The sequence below is a fragment of the Xenopus laevis genome, chromosome 9_10L (assembly GCF_017654675.1).
Source record: "Xenopus laevis strain J_2021 chromosome 9_10L, Xenopus_laevis_v10.1, whole genome shotgun sequence".
NCBI classification, from domain to species: domain Eukaryota; kingdom Metazoa; phylum Chordata; class Amphibia; order Anura; family Pipidae; genus Xenopus; species Xenopus laevis.
The window spans coordinates 41,717,050-41,732,840 of NC_054387.1; the positions used below are offsets into that span (position 1 = coordinate 41,717,050).

Below are 15,791 nucleotides of genomic sequence, written 5' to 3' on the forward strand. Positions count from 1 at the left end.
TGCCAGCTGTTCCAGACCCGGTTCACAGCCCAGTATCCCAAAGAGCGGCTATATTGCTTTTGGATAATGGATCTTTCGACTGCGGGCGGGTTGGACTCCAGCCGGCGTTACAGATTGGCTCGGTGGTGGCTCGGAGCCGTGGAGGTCCCCGCAGCTTAAGTCGGATAGGCAATGATATCCCTATAGCCTGGAGCCTCTCTGCTGCCTTCTGCGGACTCCGTTCGACCTTAACGTGCTGGTGAATTTAGAACTATAGGAGCTACTGTGTGATCACGTGTTCCAGAAGCTAGGCGTCAGCACAGAGGTATGACTGTATAGCAGGCAGTGCCGGGCGCCCAAGGGAACCGTGCGCAACCGAGGACGCGCGTGCGTAACCGCGCGCAACCGAGGACGCGCGTGCGTAACCGTGCGCAACCGAGGACGCGCGTGCGCAACCGAGGACGCGCGTGCTCAACTATGGACGCGCGCAACTTTGCACAGACGAGGAAGCTTGCTTCATTAAAAACTAGGTGCTATAATTCCTTTTTTTAAACTAGTTTTTGCATTGTTGGGGCAAAAGAACAGATAACTATAGGGTGCATATCCAAAGTAGTTTATCAGAGAATAAAGGTGTATTTGTGTGTGTTAATAGCATATATGCAGGGACGTGTGGATTTTCCTATAGTTTTCACAGAGGTGCCATTCACTCCCCTTCACGTGAGGCAGTTGGTATCCGATGGTGTTACCTTGGGCCCAAACTGTGGCTTTTGGAATCGATGGCTTGTACAGTTTCTATCACAAGAACAAGGAGCTGTCGCCAGCCAGTGGGCTTGTAGTGTCCTCAGGTTACCATTGCACTCACATACTGTCTGTACTGAGAGGGAGGTGAGAAATCAGTTTAGGCTCAATGTGGCATGATCTGTCTATTACACAGCTGTATGTATTCTTTATCCCTTCACCTGTTATGCACTTTAGGGGTTTGTAGACATTTTAGTGGCCATTTAAACGCCATACAGGTTAGTCTGACACAACACCCTATAGACGGCCCTCTGACACTATCCCTTATCTACTAAAAATGATGACATACAAAACCACTCCATTCGCCATTGCTTTTAGACATAAAGCAGTGGAGTACTTTGCACCGGGGGGGTCCCAAATCAATCCCAGCACTTTAAACTTTGCCTCCTGCCTGCTTATTTGCTGTAGATGGCAGGAAGGGATGGGACCTAAGTCACCTGACGTTTGGGACCAGCACCCCCCTAGATCTCTTGCATAATTCTGCGTTTCTTCAATATGTATATTACCCTTTAGCTGCCTTTGTTTTATCATCAAGAGTATTCTGATTTGCCTGTAAGTTGGATGCCAAGAATTGCAAAAGGATTAATATTGGAGGATTCCATTCTGTTACCTACCTCCAGTGCCTGCTTCAGTTAAAGTACCTGGGGCATCTGTCTGCCATCACTCTGAGTCTCGTTGGAAGAGATCCTGCACGAGCACTGCTATGTTCTAGAGGATTACATGGAAGCTAAAAGTTCTTTATTGTTCAATTTTATAATTTAGACTCCTAATAGATTTGTTAACCCAGAGATACAATTGAATATACAGTGGATTGGAACCTCAATTTTACATCCCCTGATTTTAAGTTTTCCCTCATTTTACATTGTTGTTTTGTGGTCCCTCCTTTAGTAATTAAAAAGAAGTCACAGTGCTTGCACCTAGTAATCTACAGTAGAAGCAAATCACTTTTACTAGTCAAATACTTAAGAGCAAACATTGTATTGGTTACATAACCTGATACGAATTTTTATGACATAACCTTCTAAGTCTCAGCAATAGAAATCCAGCAGCCACCTGTAACTTTGTGCCTACATTTGACAGAGCTCGGGAAGTGGCGCTGCCCTAACTACTATGAAAAAAATGTGTATAAAATGCAGCTGCCGTTTTCTACCAAGCTGCTCGCTAGTGCCATTCCCTCCGAGGAGAAGCAGGAACGCACGCCGTCGGGAAGAGAAGTTGCAGCAAGACCAGGCTAGAGAGACTGCTGTATGTGCAGGTAACTGAGACAACAGGTACTGTATACTTTAAACTAAAGACACATCTTATAAAATACACAACTTTTTGAAATTGATGTCTATATTGCCCTCTCTGTCTGTGGCATGATGATCTGCACCACCTCTTGTTTATAAAACTTTCTCTTTTGCTCTTCTCATTCATTTCCTCTCCCTCCTGTGCTTGCTTTTTAGATTTTTTGGTTCTCCAAATTCTGACTGTTGAGATGTTTTTGTTTAATTGCCCAAGCAAAAGGGGGGATTTTTTCCCAATAACTGAATTTGGAGATCCATTAGAGATGATAAAGCTTGCCAGTGTAGTTGTTTCACTTTTTGGGAAAAAAAAAAAAATGTAAAAATGGACCTTATCTATCTATGTAGGCCTGGTTGTTGGATTGAATTGAATCCTAGCAACCAGGCAGCTTCTGAAATTAGAGAGAGATGCTGCACAAAAAGATGAACCACACAAAACTAAACATTGAAGTCCAGTTGCAAATTGTCAGAATATCACTGCCAGCATCATATTAACAGTTACTTTAAAGGTCAACTACCCCTTTAAGCAAACATTGCACAGCGGGAAATCATTTCCCCTAAGAAACATCAGACTGTTTTACATTGACAGTTCAAAACAGGGCCGTTTATTAACACCGCCTCTATAGTCTTCTCTTCTTCACTTTACGACCGGGTATTTGGATCAGAGGAATTGTCTCACAATGCACAGGACTGATCACCATTAATTTAAAGTGCTGGTAATCCTTTAACTAGGATGGTGGGTAAGAAAAGAATTTAATGTTAATGGGTCCAGATCCTTCTTTCTAATCCCTTCATTCCTTGACAGGAGCTTCGGGAATATGGTCAGGTTGAGCAGTTCCACAAGTCTCTGGTGGAGTTGAACATGGACTCTGCAGAGGAGCTCCAGTCTTACATACACAAGCTAGGCATGGCTGTTGAGCAGGAAAGGCAGAGAGTACTGGGGGATGCGTTGGGCAGCAAACCTCAGGTTGGTGCATTCTCAGGAACATTTGGTTTGAAATGGCATTCTTCAGTGCCAGTTGACAGGATTATGGGTCATCTTGCAGACACCAGAGCCACCAGGAGGGGAACAGGATGAGATGGAGGGGATCTCCGAGCTGGAAACTGCCTGTAATGAGGACTAGGTATTTAGGTATAATATATTTGTGTTTTGGTAGTGAGCAATCTGCTATTCTCCAGCTGGCTTCCCGTAACTCCGTTTATCCTCCTTTAGGCTTCCAGAGGGCAGTGACTGCTTATTATTATTAAAAGTGGTCAGGAGAAGAGTACATACATATTGGATGGATACGATGTGGAGCAAGGGGCTGAATGTGTGACTCTCCTCTTTCTATAACAGATGTTTCTTTCTCTGCCAGAATGTTTTTGGGCACAGAGGGAATCCGCATCCCAGAAATCATGTTTTAGCCATCACTGATAGGAGAAGACCAGGCTGGCCTGGCAGAAACGATGCAGTATATATTGGATCGATATGTGTTGCTTCCTTGTAAGATTAGGTGTTTGAGCGGCAAGAGGAACATCACTTTCTAATCACAAAATCTCACCTAAAATTAGGTGCAGTGTCTAGTACCAGTGACCAAAATCCAATACACCTTTCTATACTACAGGTCTTTGCAAGTCACTTGTAGTTTATAATTTAATGTTGGCTAATCTATCTGTGTATCTACCAGTGAATTTAGCATGGAAGATTGATTCTGACTTGAGTCATCCACCCCCTACAGGTACCTTCAAGAGATGCAGCAGGAGCTGGTACAGAATGTGTTCCTGACAGGGGGCAATGTTATGGATCCTGGGATAAAGGGCAGGATGGAAAAAGAGCTGCTGCAGATGAGACCATTTGGCTTCAGTTTTCAGGTACAATAGTCAGATTGCATTGATGTCTAAGTGTAAGAATGGTACAATTTGGGGTAAGTGCATGTTGCTGCTCTGGAGCTTTAGCAGGGTGATTTGGTGATCAATATCTGTAACCTTGATATTCGCTCAGGGCAGCCTAAGGGGTCAATACTGTTTACCATATTCCGAAATGGCACTCACGGCAATACAACGTGCACAAAAAAATATGATATTTTATTGTAACCCAGTAAACGGCTCAGGGGCCAAGATCCTTCTTTAAGTGCTCTTATGAAACCAGATAGTTATTTAAAGGGGAGATTATCTCAAACAATCTCGCTAAACATGTGACCAGTAAACCAAATATATAAATATAGAGTGGCCCTGAATCCAAGGGGTCTGAAAACCATTGCCTTACATTAATTATAGGATAGAATAGGCATAGCTGACTGTCTAAAGATAATATTTCCATCACTTTCAGGCTGGGCCTTCAGTCATGCTCTAAACGTACTAAAGGGCTAAAACCACCTGAGGCATTATACATTTAAATCTAAAAATACAGAGTATAGTGCTTTGGGCTCACAAGCAATGTTCTTGTACTGTAGTATTTCCAGTAACCATTGTACAGCCTTGAAATGGTTCTTCCCAATAACCATTGTTTTTTGGTCTCCAGGTTTCCCTGGCTTCTCATCCTGTTCTGGGCGCCTGGCATGGTGCATCAGGTTGGGCCTTGCAGAATGTAAACTGTGAGGAGGGATGGGTCAGCCGCAAGGAATATGAGGAGATGGGGGGAGAGTACTTGAAGGAGCACTTGGCTTCCAACAGCTTTTGTGCAATTCAGCTGCCCAAGGCTGCTTCCATGAGCGCACCTCCCCTTAACCAAGAGACAGAGATCAATCTACTCGCCACTGCAGGCCCTGTGCAGTCTTGAAATTGTGTACTTTGTCATATCCAGGTCCACTGCTAGCTCTAGAGAGGTCAGCAGATAGGATGGGGCTGGCCCAGGTACTGCTGAGGGTTATGTGCCTTGTAACATCAGGCACTATATCTGGTGAGTGACCTCAAAGAGGCTAGTGGTAAATATTCAGATAGGTCTATTTGGCCTTGTGAGATAGGGTTCACTTCATACATCTACAGAGGTTCTCATCATGACTTTAGCCTGTTTAGTGTGAGTATTAGAACATCTGTTTGTATTTTGTATCTCCGAGTGGCTAGAATGATCCCCCAGTAGTACCTCCATTAACACTTCTAAATTAAGATCTATTTTCATTTGTATTTTTGTTAATGAAACAAAGACCATATTTCTTCTCCTTTGTGTGTAGCCCATGTGTGGGGTCATCCGACGGGCATCCCCTATCGATATCTGGCTGAAAGCTGGTTGATGTCAATCGAGTAGGGTAGAAAATTCCTTCGCAATCCGACGGCCCGTATTGCCTCCATTCTGATCCAATCTTTGGGCCCTAGGGCCCACGATCAGATCAGCCCTATATCGCTCAACTCAATCTGGGCATATCGGGGAGAAATCCGCTCGTTTGGTAACATCGCCAAACAGGCGGATCTCCCTGTGTCTAGCCATCTGTAGTGTCTGTAACAACAAAAATATATATTGACTGAGGCTAAATATTTTATTGTGTCTTTTTTAGATTGACAGTTAAACCACTGCTGCCTCATTTCTAAGACTAATTGCAAATTGCCTTAACACTGTCTGTGTCCTGCTAAGACTATAAGTTCCCCTTTAACAGGAAATAATGATTGCTAAATCCCATTCTTTAGCTGGATATAGCTTCCTTTTAAGTGTGCTATGCCAGGAGTATGAATAATCAGGATTTTTACTATATTGCACTAGTATTTTCACTTATAATGCAATAACCAGAACTGTCCAGCAGATGGAGCATCATGCTAAGTACTCGCTAACATTTTTTTCCCCAAACTGTTAAAATATGCATATATTTTGCTCAAGGCTACTAAAACGGCCTGAAACCAGTTGTGGATGGCACGGCTGACCTTTGACATTAATATTGTGTGATTATTCCTATACGTGCCCTTGTGGGTAGCCTAGCTGTTGCCCTGGGGCTTAAAGCCTGTAATAGTCAGGTTTTCTGTTCGTGAGGAAACACTGGATTCCAGAGGACCACAGGCTTTTTTTTATGATACTCTTCATATAACTATAAACACGTGCCTGGCCAATATGCCACTGGTTTATTCTCCCCAGGGCAGCAGCTGTATGGGGGGGGGGGCAGTTGACGGAAGAGAATAATCGGATTAATTGTTTTCACGTTATGGTCTGTTTTGCCCCAAGGATTTGTCTGTGTGTTTTTTCATTTTAATATCCTCCATTCCCTCATTTCTGCTCCAATACAAACAGGAGCTACGTAACATGTACTGTAACTGTGCCAGGTGAGACTCCATGTGTAACCTTTATCTGCTGTTACCACTGTAGGAGCCATTAGCAACAGGGATGGGCAAAAACTGACAAAGGAGCTTCAAGCCAGGGACTGTGAGAGATAAAGACTATTGGGGACAGAAGAAAATCACTTTGTTGTAATACTGTTTTACCCCCTCCCATCCCACCTGGCACTTTGAAAAAGCCTCTTTTGTGAGCCTTTAAATCCCAGAGCCTTGTTAATATGTTTCCTTCTGATGTGGGTCCAAGCATAGGCAGAACATATTTTGCTTAAAGTATCACTAAAGCTTAACAAAGATGTAGGCTAAAATTGCTACGTTTTATGTTTTAAGCTTTTTTTCCTAACCGAGGTGACCACAGCCTTTTAGCAGTGAAGCTCTGGATGCCCCTAGTAGCTCCCATCTTCTTTTCTGCTGCAAATTCACATCACATGCGCTGGGCTGCTGATTTTAGGGGCCAACTTGCAATATACTGTATATAAATATCCCTTTAGCGGTAGCTTTTATTACATATTCTATCTGCCAACTCTAAGCTTAGCTTTCCGACAGCAGCCCAGAGCCCACTGAGCATGTGCAAATGTCACTGACACTCAAGATGGCCCAATAAAATCCAAGATGGCGAGCTGCTGTGGACAACTTGGAAGGCCTTCATTATTATTGTCACAGAACTGCTGCACCTTTTTGCTGGTACAGTGGTCTCACTATATAAAGTACAACATTTCTTGCCATATTCATTTATGGGATTTGTGCTTTCCTTTAATGCTTTCCTGCTTACCAGCACTGATTTAGGTCTTTATCAGTTTGGGACTGTGCTAATAGGACCTATGCTAATAGGACACCGGCAAGATATTCATAGTAACCAATCAGCAGTTCACTGTAGTAGCTCATTGCAGTTATTAATAAGAATAATGAAAGCAGGCATATGGTTGCTATGGGTTACTATGGTAAATTTGTTCCTTTCACTACAAAACCTTTCATTCAATTGTAGAATGTCTAACCGTTCTGTTGCTGGATCTTTCTATGAAAGATCTTTCTTTAAGCTGATATCATAACATTCCTCTGGACAGTACCGATTCCCAAATCTGCTGATTATTGGCTTTTCTATTTCAGAATCGTACAGCAGGTGGTTTGGCTCATTAAATACATGTTCACTTAATATTCTACTTTTCTTTGTCCAGCAAGTAGGCAAGAATTTAAATGTTGTGAAATGGGATATTATTTTCCTTGAAACACAATACCTGTCTGTTCTGCTCGACAAAAAATCCACAAAACCCCAAAGAGATTGGCTTTCCCAACTAGACGATGATTAGTGAGCACAGACAAAAGCTTATAACCTTCTATCCTTTATGTACAAAAAAGCTTTAAAAAAACAGAACAAATAAGGACAGCAAATAGCGACTTGCTTTGCAATAAAGTAGATGTAAACTCAAGTCAGAATGGTCCATCACCAGTAAAGAATCATGGAATGGAATCTGTATGCTATTAATCTGAGGACAGGGAATTATTATACTTCCCATAGAATGCCTTGTCCTTTCCATCCATCGCATTGGTAAAAAATCCCCCCCCCCCCACAGGTTATTAAAATGCTAGTTTAGGCCTCATGTAGGGGTATGTAACCAATTAAACTATTTAATCTGGTCACCAAGGAAATCTCGCACTCCTGTCAATAATCCTGTCTAGATAAAGACACAGTTTTGCGTAGTAATGTGTGCCCAAACACTTGTACCCAAAAGGTTAATTTCCCATAATAATCCTGACACAGCCCATTACAGTCAGTGACTATGTTTCACAACTGTGCAAAAGGTATCCGCTATAGCAACAGGCAATGTGACTGGCTACCGAGTAGGGTAGAATCATTGGAAGACAAAGGTGCTTCCGAGCAGTGATCTGTATAGCTGTTTATAAATTCTCAGAACTGAAAAGGTAAATATGCCTCTGTGATTGGTGCAGCAAGCAAAAAAAAAAAATGTATAGGTCTAATTTATGTTTTACTGGTTTAGCAGGGTGCTGGGGTTGCTGTACAGTGGCAGATTGGCAAAAACTGATATGAAATGTTATTGTCATTGTCTTGCCCTCCTGTCAACAATTTTCCCTACTATACTTTCTATAATCCACCCCTCCTACCAACGACTGCATCCCTGCAATGCCCTATTATAGGTATAGCCGCTATCTGCAGCCCCACAAAGGGGAATCTATCCTACTGTATATCACCTAGTTATCTTGTTTAGTAAAGGTTCAGATTCTGTGCATGTAGGAGTTTAAGGGTCTAGGCACATGTTCTGATTCGGAGGGGGAGATTAGTCGCCCTGCAACAAATCTCCTCTTCTTCGAAGCGACTAATCTTCCTAAACTGCCTCCCGCCGTCTAGAATCTAAATCGCCAGCGGGAGCAATTTCGTTCCGAAGTTTCCTCGTGAGGCAACTTCGGCGACTTCGGAAAACTAAGCACTCCAAGTGCCATCCCACCTGCGATTTACATTCTAGCCGGAGGGAGGAAGTTCGGGGAGATTAGTTGCCCCGACGAAGAGGAGATTTGTCGCCAGGCGACTAATCTCACCGAATCTGAGCGTGTGCCCTGACCCTAAAAGTTCAATGGTTCTTGTTGTTCTGCTTCAGTCTAGTTTACTTATCTCACTCTCCTAGTTAAATCCAAATGGGCAGCCCCAGACACCAGTGCTGTAAATGAAATGAGCAGATGAATCTAAGGGGCAGATTTATTAAAGGTCAAGTTGTATTTAAAGGAGAACTAAACCCCCCATTAATCGAAAATCCCCATCCCCTTCCGTCCTTAGGCACCCCTCACTCCCTTCTCCCTCCTTAGTAACTCAATGGAAAAAGTGTCCCTGTCATGTACCTTGGCATATTCATGCAGAGTAGCGCCATCTTCTGGTTCCTTGCGGAAGTGAACGCTGGCACAGAGCTTTTTCGGACATGCGAAGTTGGGACCATCCTGGTATTCGTGTCTACTGCGCATGCGCGGAAAGCCCTGAAGATTGCTGAAGGAAAAGAAGAGTATCCGAAGATACAGAAGATGGCGTCGAAGAGCTCCGCTGCGCTACTCTGCAGTGCTGTGTCACATACTGCTCCAGCAAATAAAACACGCTAAAACACAACATTTATCAAAGGTAACCTGTTTAAAGGCATTAGTCATACTATTACCAATGTCACTTTTTGATGTTTATATTAGAGAATAAACACATTTTAACAAATATGTTCGCTAGAAACTCCATACTGTGCCTGTAGACCTATATGACAATGCATGCTATGGATAGGACTATAATTTGCTGTACCTTTAGACCTACTGTATATAATAATGCATGCTGTGGGCAGGGCCATACTTAACCATATAGGCACCCAAGTGGTGGTGCCTAGAGTGACCGCTTTAAGAGGGTGCCCTCAAGTGTATGATATATATAAGATCTGCAAGACCAAAAAAACTATCCTAGCCCACCACCGCCATTTTTGTCTACCAGACTGTTTTTGATCATTGTGATCTTTCACTTTAGGGACCTTTTAGTTTACCCAGGAAAATGATATATAGCTTCAGGACAACCTAAGCTTTCAAAATGTCCTAGAATTTTGGTTTAATTCCACTTCTGTAAAAAGATATAGGCTTTTAAGTGTCTAAAAAATAAAAAAAAATAAAAATGTTTCCAATAATACAAACACGTATATATCAGAAACATTATTTTATGCACTAATAGCAAATATATATAGTTTTATGGATATTCCTCACTTATATAGGTCAAAAAGTCCAAGCAGTACAAATTTCCAAAGCACTGCTCCACAAAGCTGCATACTTCTGATTTTAAAGTCACACATTCCACTAACAATAGGTTTACACTAGAAAACAACACATCATTAGAAAGAACAGATTCTGATGAATCCAAAATGGGTAAATATATCTGTGTACAGGTATTGGATCTGTTATCCGGAAACCCATTATCCAGGAAGCTCCAAATTACAGAAAGGCCATCTACCATAGACTCCATTTTATCCAAATAATCCAAATGTTTAAAAATAATTTCTTTTTTCTCTTTAATAATAAAATAGGTCCCATACCTGTACTGTGCCTCAGTCCTCGTATTGCCATTACCATACTGGGAGAGTTACGAGCCTTTACCAAATATTTCCGGTACCATGAAATAAAATGTTATTTAAAACTGGGGGAATTTGTTCAGTGATTTGCCCATGCTGAGGTGGCGCCTCTTTGGTTCTGGGAAGTGATTTATGATGAAAAACCTGCACAGGTGCATTGAACTATAGGGAATAAATCAGCACTGCATGGGATAGCAAAGATTCTTTACTAACACCTTCCTAGAACTGATAATGGATCGTCTCAGTATCACTTTTAGAAAATCCAACCTTCGGTAACCCCCCTAACCCAGCAGTACTTAGGTCCAATAGTACAGTAACTAGGCTGCACAAATCCATATTGTTGGCAAAACAATCCTTTGTTTTTATGTATTGTTTTTGTGATCCGAATTTCAGAATGGTCTCATACTGAAAACCCCAGGTCTAGAGCATTTTGCATAATGGGTCCTTTTTGCTTTGTGTCTTCCCCCCCCCCAGCCCATCAACTGGACAACATTGGTCAATTTGTATAGAGCACAGAATGTATCCTTCATATAGAATAAGGATTCTTAAACCTATAGGCCAGGACCCAAAAATGGATGCCATACTGCTTAAGGTTGGTCACCATGATGCCTATACACATTGAAATATCTTCCTACAATAGAAAACACATATAAAATTAGGCGAACAAATGCTTATGTGCCAATTTTTGGGTCATAAATCTGTTAATTCAGCTCTCAAATCTGATGGCCCTATATTATAATATAAGACAATGTACAGTTGATATAGAATATATTACAAAGGTTTCCTATATAATATACAGTAGAACCTTTTCATAGAGAATACAACATATACAAATTTTTAATTTTCTCACTGAACAAATTAAATGTGTTGTTACTATAATAACAATGTGTTGTTCCAGTGGGTTACATAGAATAACAAAGAAAGGCCAGTTGCAATATACAGATGAAGCCACTTGGATTTGTGAGATAAATGCGTCATGACTCATGGTTAATTGAAGAAACTGCGTTATCTAAAGTCATCTTAACTCATTTAATGCATTTAACCTTTCCATTAGCATACCAAAGCACCATTGTGAACAATGGTGAATGCTTTAATTAGATGGGATGTTGTGACTCAGTTTTCTGTGTTAAATGAGATAAATGGGATATCTGTGTTTAGTTATTCTGTGTCAAACAGACAAACCAAAGTGGCTGCATCTGTACATTACGGCAGCATACAACATAGCGTACATTTCTTTGGTGAACTTCCAATGTGGCCCCCTCTTATGCTAATTTTTTATTGATTTTTTTGAAAAGAAATATATGGTGGCAGGGGCCTTTATAGTATTAAAATATTGCATTGGTGGCCAAGGGTTTAATTAAAAAAAAACACATTGGTGTTCAATGGAACCCATCTTAGGCTCCTTTTGTGGCTTTGGGTCTTTTCGTGGCTTCAGGGCTTCAACTTCGGGTCTTTTCGTGGCTTTGACTCTTTTTGCGGCTTCGGCTCCATTTGCAGCTCCTGGTCTTTTCATGGCTTCGGCTCTTCGATGCTGTCATGGTGTCCTGGCTAATTCCAAAAGTGCAGCACAGCTGGGCCCTACTTTAGGCCCAATACAAATGTACCCCCTGTGTCCCCTGATGGCGGCCCTGCATTACACTTACTAGATATGAGAATTTTTCGCACTATTAGTGATGTTGGTACTACACTATATCGTAAGGATACAGATAGAAATACAGTATTACATGCACAATTTGTGGCTTAAGTCTAACAAGATGCAATGGATGCATTACCTGTGGCTTTCTTTTAACTGGATCATATTTTTCTCACCCACATAGTGGCAAAAACTACGAAAAATTCAGCATAGATTGACGTGCCTTTCTGAGCATGTGGTGTACTGTATTATATGCCGCTGTGGTTTGTACTATGTGGGGAAATGTACTACAACTTTTTGAATCCGAATGAATAACCAGAGGTCTACTATACAGTATGTACAGCCTTGGCTTCTGGGAGAGCTGACACTCCTCTTGCGAGACATTGCGCAAATTTTGGACACTCACTTCCCTCCATTCGGTGTGTGTTGATTGAATCTGTACCCCCCCCTGATATGTGGGGGAAATAGTAACAGTAGGAGTCTAAATGGATTCGGGCATTGGACACTGTGGCCCCTAGTTGGTCGTTAAGTGTTTGTGTTATACATTTTCGCACTGCTTTCACTAATTTGTACGCAAATTGGTGTCTTTTTTTAACAAAACTGTTCTTTACAGGTAGCTGTTTTGCCCATGGGGATTTTGAAGGTTTACATGGCAATATTCATGTTAATTGGAAAACGTTTTGAATGTTTCTATTTGAAGGGATTTATCCCCTTTTTGATGGGTCATTAAAACTATGAATGTTTCCTGGCATGTGCCAGCCAAATAGAAAAGTGAATATCCATTATTATAAAGTGGAAGAGTTGTGACTGACCAAATATCAACATTATTGATGAATATGTAGCTATTATTTGGTAGCTCTATATATGCTTTATGTATGCATTGCTTCATTAGTGCAGGTAATAGAGTGGGTGGCTTTTTTCTACCATTTGGAGTCCATACTGTAATTGCCATTGTTCAACTGGAGAAGAAAAACTGTGTCGAGGAAAGTGACGGTAGCCACTGTATTATGTAGCTGAAAAACAAAAATAAAACCATCAGTCAAACTTTAGGATTACCAAAATCAACTGTCTGGAATATCATTAAAAAGAAAGAATGAACTAGGGACTGGAATTCCGGAAAAAAGTGTTATGGATAGACAAGACCAAGATGAACCTGCATGAAAGTAATGGCAAGAGAAAAGTATGGAGATGAAAAGGAACTCCCCAAAATCCAAATTATACTCAACTGTTAAACATGGTGGTGGGGGTGTTGCTGCCACCAGGTACTGGCAAGCTTACCTTCATTGATGATGTAACCACTGATGGCAGTTGCGCAATGAATTCTGATGTTAATAGAACCATGTTATCTGCTCAAGTTCCAGTAAATACCTCCAACTCATTGAATGGGGCTTCATCCTGCAACAAGACCAAACTACTAAGGCAACATTGGGAGTTTCTCACAGCTAAAAAATGGAAAATTCTTGAATGGCCAAGCCAGTCACCTGATTTAAATACAACTGAGCATGCCTTCCATACGTTAAAGAGGAAACAAGCCCCCAGAACAAGCAGGAGTCGAAGGTGGCTGCAGTAGAGGATTGGCAGATCATCACCAAAGAAGATACTCAGCACTTGATGAATCACAGACTTCAAGTAGTCATTGCATACAAGGGACATGCATCAAAGTACAACTAAAGTCTAAAATGTGCACTTTAATAACGTCTGAATTGTCTGTTTTAAAATGTTACACAGACGAGCAGAGGGGTAAATCAGAAGAAAAATGTGTCTTTGTCCCAAACATTATGGAGAACATTGTTCCATAGTATAGTTAAAACAGTACAACAAAGGAATAACTTCACTTTATACACCTTCATAGAAGCTTTCTCTTAAAATATTCATATCTAAAATAATCTATGGGGGGGGGAGTTTATAGTAAGGGCCAGACTTTAAGATGCTGCGCCCCTAGGACCCCCACTGCTTGCACCTGCCATTCGCAGTCCTCAGCATCATAGACTGAACATGGTGATCCCCGTAGGCTACTATGCTAATGGATGTGGTTTATCAAGAGTGACAAAATGTCCATCTGACATTGCCCTAAATTTATGAACAACCAAAGGTGAAAACAAGCTGTCAGGGGTTGTAGTAGCATGGAGAGGGGTTGTGGTTGTGGCAGAAGGGGTGTGCAGAGAGGTGGGCCTTGGAAATCAGGTAACCCATTTTGATACTGTTTGCTGGACATGTATCTGATGTGACATACCAGGGGTCGCAAGTTGGCTATGCCTTCGTTTATCTCAGAGCTACACCCCCTGACTCGTGCACTATGACCTGATTGGTTGACTGGTGCAAAACTATGTCTATGTTTGTGAATCATCCCCCCTTGCTTAAATTGCAAGAATCTGCTAATGATTTAAAGAGTGGATCCCGTAGTAAAGCACATCTTTGTCTTTTTTTATTGCTAAGGAATCCTTGGAACTTGCCTAGTCACATTTGTTTAAAGTGATATTTACACGTTCCGTTTGTCTTTCAGCACAGGAGTACAGTAAAGTTTTATTGGCCATATAATTTTGCATACAATTATTTATATGCAGATCTATCTCAACGCAATTGATCTCTCCAGTGTTGCAATGTTTGCTGTTCTTGTCTCCCACGCTATCATAACATCAGCAGAGAAGGGTTTAATATAACTCACTGTTTTATGACTCTTTACTACAGACTTCAAATTATATCTCTTAATCATGTGTAAACTTGTTCCCTTTGAATATTCTGACATACAGTCATACAACAAGCTGTCACCTTTCTCTGGTGTGAATAGAAATTAAAGCTACAACTTGTCAGGGGCAGACATAGTCAGCATAGGGACCCCCTAGTCATTGCCATGTGTGATTGGTCCAACACAATTCTGGGAGGTTGCAGTAAAATTATAAGGGACTGAACAGTACATGCAATATTTTTTACATAAAAACTAAAACGATTGTGCAACTGCTCATGCTGTATGGCCACCTCTGGGCACTGTGGTGCATTATTTAATCACTGTTTCTCTCAACCGGAATGCGTTTTTATATGAAAGGAGAACGATAGTCCTCATGACAATTTTTTTATAGTGCCCCGTCCGAAAATGCTGTGAGGAATCCTTACCGGCATTCCAGTCTTCACCGACGCCAGAGACGAGATGGCGCCGCCCAGGTCTCCCATGTGGCATGTTCTGACACCAATGCATCAAAACATGCGCAGCGGCACCAGTAACAGAACTAGATGGGGACCGGCCGCTCAGCTGGGCCCGTCGTCCGTGTGATTTTTCTCTCGCACTGCAGCCGGCTGCAGTGCGCGCGATCTGCTGGGGGGCCCTGCGGGGGTGCGGCCCCTGGCCCAGTTGCACCCCCTGCTCCCCGGTAGCTACGCCCCTAAGCGGCATTACGCCAGTGTGTCAAAACGGGCGCAGCGTCGTGACGCTGGTGCTTCAAGATATGCAGCATTGACGCTTAATGTCAGCACGTGACGCATGACATCATCACGCTCGTTTGGCACGAAAGTATGCCAATAAAAGATGCCATAACCTTGCAGATCTTGCCCAATTATAGGTTCAACTTGTTGTATTCCTGGTGTTTTATTTATTACTACTATTCTGATTCCTGTTATTGATTTCGGCCTGTTATCTCGTTTATGAACCTTGCTGCCTGAATCAACCTTTGCCTGGACTTGACTATTCTTCTTCTATAACCCCTTTTTGATACCGCGAACTGAGTTTGGACTTGTCGCTTCCTCCTTGGTCCACAATATCTGCGTGAAGCCTTCCGG

At 41.9% G+C, this 15,791-nt stretch overlaps 1 long non-coding RNA gene and 1 pseudogene across 1 annotated transcript; one reads left to right on the forward strand and one right to left on the reverse strand.

Moving 5' to 3' along the window:
* The first annotated feature begins 1,497 nt into the window (after positions 1 to 1,497).
* LOC108701801 lies at positions 1,498 to 4,059 on the forward strand (annotated as a pseudogene).
* A 7,772-nt stretch (positions 4,060 to 11,831) lies between these two features.
* LOC108701054 lies at positions 11,832 to 15,406 on the reverse strand. The gene is made up of 3 exons (XR_001933095.2): positions 15,132 to 15,406; positions 13,299 to 13,415; positions 11,832 to 13,033 (listed from the first exon to the last, which is right to left on the reverse strand). It is a non-coding gene; the product is annotated as an uncharacterized LOC108701054 (long non-coding RNA).
* Positions 15,407 to 15,791: the final 385 nt, after the last annotated feature.